A 5717-nucleotide genomic window follows, 5' to 3' on the forward strand; every position below is an offset into this window, starting at 1 on the left:
TCTGATCAGTCCATTTCCTTTTGACACAATCCTTCTCCTTTGTAACAAATAACTCTCCTCCTCTCTCTCTCTCCATCTCCTCGTCCTTGAGCTCCCCATCACTTTCCTAAATGCCCATTCATCCCCCTCTTTCTCTAACAGAACACAAGATAAATAGATGGATAGATGGATAGATAGATGGATGGATAGATGGATAGATAGATGGATGGATGAATGGATGGGTATTGTTTGAGCCCATTCAATGATGCTGAACAACAGAGTGAGTGAGAGACTTTTACATTCTAGTCATTTAGCAACGCTCTTATCCAGAGAAACCCAAAGTAGCAGGCCTTAAAGAAACCAAAATAAAGTGTCCGGGGAGGTTTTCTTCTGTACCTGTCACGCCCTGATCTGTTTCACCTGTCCTCGTTGTTGTCTCCACCCCCTCCAGGTGTCGCTTGTTTTCCCCAGTGTATTTATCCCTGTGTTTCCTGTCTCTCTGGGCCAGTGTATTTATCCCTGTGTTTCCTGTCTCTCTGGGCCAGTGTATTTATCCCTGTGTTTCCTGTCTCTCTGGGCCAGTGTATTTATCCCTGTGTTTCCTGTCTCTCTGGGCCAGTGTATTTATCCCTGTGTTTCCTGTCTCTCTGGGCCAGTGTATTTATCCCTGTGTTTCCTGTCTCTCTGTGCCAGTGTATTTATCCCTGTGTTTCCTGTCTCTCTCTGCCAGTGTATTTATCCCTGTGTTTCCTGTCTCTCTCTGCCAGTGTATTTATCCCTGTGTTTCCTGTCTCTCTGTGCCAGTATATTCATCCCTGTGTTTCCTGTCTCTCTGTCCACAACCATTCTCTTGCCTACCCCTTTTGGATTTTTAATAAAAATCATCCATGTTGCCCAGCAACAGCCCCAAAACATCACTGCTCTAGAGGAGATCTGCATGGAGGAATGGGCCAAAATACCAGCAACAGTGTGTGAAAACCTTGTGAAGACTTACAGAAAACGTTTGACCTCTGTCATTGCCAACAAAGGGTATATAACAAAGTATTGAGTTAAACTTTTGTTATTGACCAAATACTTATTTTCCACCATAATTTGCAAATAAATTCATTAAAAATCCTACAATGTGATTTACTGGATTTTTTTTCATTCTCATTTTGTCTGTCATAGTTGAAGTGTAGTCGTCTAGTTAACATCGTTCTATTATATATACCTCAGTGCTTAATGTCCAAAAGTGGAAGTCACATCATAGGATCTGGAAACTGGAACATCTGGTTGTTGGGGACTCGGCAGAGGCTTGTCCAGAGCGATTTACAGTTCAACCACATGTCCCAGTAAGTACATTTTAGAAAGACAAGTGCAAGTATAAGTGCAAAGAAGGCAAGGATGTTTGTTGTTTTCGGTAGGGGGAGGGGTGCTGTGGGATTAATCAGGTGAGGTGAGGAGAGAGATCATTGAAAATACTCTTTAAAGAGGCGGGGTTTCAGTGTTCTTTCGGAAGATGGATTCTGCTGTTCTAGCTTCAGGAGGAAGCTGGTTCCACCAATGGGGTGCCAGGACGGAGGAGACCTCTGCCTGGGTGGGAGACCAGCACTAATTTCCCTCTCTGACAATAAAACAGATATGTTAAAGAGTGTTATACTGTATTGGTCCTTTTTACTAAAGAAATTCACATTTTGTAGTCTTTGACCAATGGCACGTTTTAACGAGGATATTTAGTAGTCCTGAAAGTTATTAGGAACAATCTTCTTTTAATTTAATTAGAAATGAGACACAAATTAGTGTTGTTTATCATTTCTGTCTCCTGGAGATGATTAATAATGGTTTGGCACAGAGATAAAATATATATATATTTTATGTGAAAAGGGTTATAATGGATTGGGATGAAGGTCAGTGGCCGTCTGGACTGATGGAATATTTATGACAGGGAAAGGAGAGGCGATTTGAAGTCACAGAATGTCATTACAAAAACATTTTACTAAGGTTTTTTTTTATCAAGACGTTTTATGTTTGACACACACACACATACACACACACAGGCACGCACACACACACACAGGCACGCACACACGCACACACACACAGTCACAGGCACGCACACACACACACACACAGGCACGCACACACACACACACACACACACACAAACACACACACACACACACACACACACACACACACACACACACAGGCACGCACACACACACACACACAGGCACGCACACACAGGCACGCACACACACACACACAGGCACGCACAGACAAAGGCACGCACACACACACAGGCACGCACAGACACACACACACACACAGGCACGCACAGACACACACACACACAGGCACGCACACACACACACACACACACAGGCACGCACAGACACACAGACACACACACACACACACAGACACACGCAGAGGCACACACAGACACACACACACACACACACAGGCACACACAGACACACAGACACACACACAGGCACACACAGACACACACACACACACAGGCACACACAGACACACAGACACACACAGACACGCATACACACGCACAGGCACGCACACACACACAGAGACACACACACACACGCACAGGCACGCACACACACACAGACACGCACAGACACGCACACACACACAGACACGCACAGACACGCACACACACACAGACACACACTCACACAGGCACACACACACACACAGGCACACACACACAGACACACACAGACACACACACACACATGCACACAGGCACACACACACACACAGACACACACGCACACACACAGGCAGGCACATACACACTCAACTTCTCAAGGACTCAGACCGAGTAAACTTATAATGGAATATCTCAGTGACTGTAAAGGGATTGATCGAGATGGGCCGCAGACAAGGGACCTACATTATCACACACACACAAACACACACACACTTCTAGGTAAATTCCCACTAGCTAATTTGAGCTGTAATTTCTAACAGTGGGTTTCCTCCCCTCCTCTCCACTGGATCTCCTCTGACCTTTTCCTGAATAACACTCCTACTGCTTTCCTGTTAGGTCTAACCTTTCCTCTCTGTCTGTCTGTACTATACTACTTCCTGTTAGGTCTAACCTTTCCTCTCTGTCTGTCTGTACTATACTGCTTCCTGTTAGGTCTAACGTTTCCTCTCTGTCTGTACTATACTGCTTCCTGTTAGGTCTAACCTTTCCTCTCTGTCTGTACTATACTGCTTCCTGTTAGGTCTAACCTTTCCTTTCTGTCTGTCTGTACTATACTGCTTCCTGTTAGGTCTAACCTTTCCTCTCTGTCTGTCTGTACTATACTGCTTCCTGTTAGGTCTAACCTTTCCTCTCTGTCTGTCTGTACTATACTGCTTCCTGTTAGGTCTAACGTTTCCTCTCTGTCTGTACTATACTGCTTCCTGTTAGGTCTAACCTTTCCTTTCTGTCTGTCTGTACTATACTGCTTCCTGTTAGGTCTAACCTTTCCTCTCTGTCTGTCTGTCTGAACTACACTGCTTCCTGTTAGGTCTAACCTTTCCTCTCTGTCTGTACTATACTGCTTCCTGTTAGGTCTAACCTTTCTTCTCTGTCTGTCTGTACTATACTGCTTCCTGTTAGGTCTAACATTTCCTCTCTGTCTGTCTGTACTATACTGCTTCCTGTTAGGTCTAACCTTTCCTTTCTGTCTGTCTGTACTATACTGCTTCCTGTTAGGTCTAACCTTTCTTCTCTGTCTGTCTGTACTATACTGCTTCCTGTTAGGTCTAACCTTTCCTGTCTGTCTGTCTGTACTATACTGCTTCCTGTTAGGTCTAACCTTTCTGTCTGTCTGTCTGTACTATACTGCTTCCTGTTAGGTCTAACCTTTCTGCCTGTCCGTCTGTCTGTACTATACTGCTTCCTGTTAGGTCTAACCTTTCCTTTCTGTCTGTCTGTACTATACTGCTTCCTGTTAGGTCTAATCTTTCCTCTCTGTGTCTGTACTATACTGCTTCCTGTTAGGTCTAACCTTTCCTCTCTGTGTCTGTACTATACTGCTTCCTGTTAGGTCTAACCTTTCCTTTCACAGACAGACAGACAGACAGAGAGAGAGACAGAGAGACAGACAGACAGTCTGTCGTACTGTACTTTACTGCTTACTGCTCTGATGTTGTCCAGAAATGTAACAGTGAAGTTAATTTAGTTGTATATTTCTGTGTATTGTTGTGAACTGTTAGATATTACTGCACTGTTGTAGCTAGAAACAAAAGCATTTCTCTACACCTGCAATAACATCTGCTAAACATGTGTATGTGACGAATAACATTTGATTTGATTGAACTTCAGGAAAATCTGACACGTACGTGCACAGTGTAGGTGTTTCATTGAAAGGGTGACGTGAGGTGGATGAATGGAAGAATAGAGAGATGAAGGATGTTAGGTGTCTCTTTATTGTTGACTCTGACAGCGTAGTGTGTATGTGACCCTGAAGGACGTTAGGTGTCTCTTTATTGTTGACTCTGACAGCGTAGTGTGTATGAGACCCTGAAGGACGTTAGGTGTCTCTTTATTGTTGACTCTGACAGCGTAGTGTGTATGTGACCCTGAAGGACGTTAGGTGTCTCTTTATTGTTGACTCTGACAGCGTAGAGTGTATGTGACCCTGAAGGACGTTTGTTGTCTCTTTATTGTTGACTCTGACAGCGTAGAGTGTATGTGACCTTGAACATTGTTTCTGTAGCTAGAAGTACACAGCTCTCAACACTCCCGTTGGTTTTTCCCATTTTCGTCATACGCTGATTGTTGTCTTTATAGAAACTACATTTATTCTAATGTGTTGGTGTCAGAGAGAGAGAGAGAGAGAGAGAGGAGGAAAGAGAGAGAGAGAAAGGAGGAAAGAGAGAGAAAGGAGGAAAGAGGAGAGAGAGAAAGGAGGAAAGGAGAGAGAGAGAAAGGAGGAAAGAGGAGAGAGAGAGAGAGAGTGAGGAACGAGATAGAGAGGAAGGAGAGAGAGAGAGGAGGAAAGAGAGAGAGAGAAAGGAGGAAAGGAGAGAGAGAGAAAGGAGGAAAGAGGAGAGAGAGAGAGAGAGTGAGGAACGAGATAGAGAGGAAGGAGAGAGAGAGAGAAAGAGAGAGAGAGAGGAAAGAGAGGAGAGAGAGAGTGCAATAGAGAGAAAGGAGAGAGAGAGAGAGAGAGAGAGAGAGAAAGAGAGGAGAGAGAGAGTGTAATAGAGAGAAAGGAGAGAGGGAGAGAGATGAGAATAAGAGAGGGAGATGTGACAAAAAGAGAGAGAATAAAGAGAGAGAACGTGAAAGACAGAAGAAAGAAAGAGAGGTGTTGATTGACACAAGAAGTCAGACCTTGTTATAAGTCAGGCGTTGACAGTATGCATCCTAAATGGTACCCTCTTCCCATAGAGAGAACTACTACTAGTGCCCTAAATGGTACCCTCTTCCCCATAGAGAGAACTACTACTAGTGCCCTAAATGTTACCCTCTTCCCCATAGAGAGAACTACTACTAGTGCCCTAAATGATACCCTCTTCCCCATAGAGAGAACTACTACTAGTGCCCTAAATGGTACCCTCTTCCCCATAGAGAGTACTACTACTAGTGTCCTAAATGATACCCTCTTCCCCATAGAGAGAACTACTAGTAGTGCCCTAAAGAGGGAACATGGTGTGATTTAGGAGCCACCCATATGTCTTTGATTTAGTGTGGCCTGTAGGGCAGCTGACTTTCACCACAGGTCTAATGAATA

The sequence above is a fragment of the Oncorhynchus mykiss genome, chromosome 13 (genome assembly GCF_013265735.2).
Source record: "Oncorhynchus mykiss isolate Arlee chromosome 13, USDA_OmykA_1.1, whole genome shotgun sequence".
Lineage (NCBI taxonomy): Eukaryota > Metazoa > Chordata > Actinopteri > Salmoniformes > Salmonidae > Oncorhynchus > Oncorhynchus mykiss.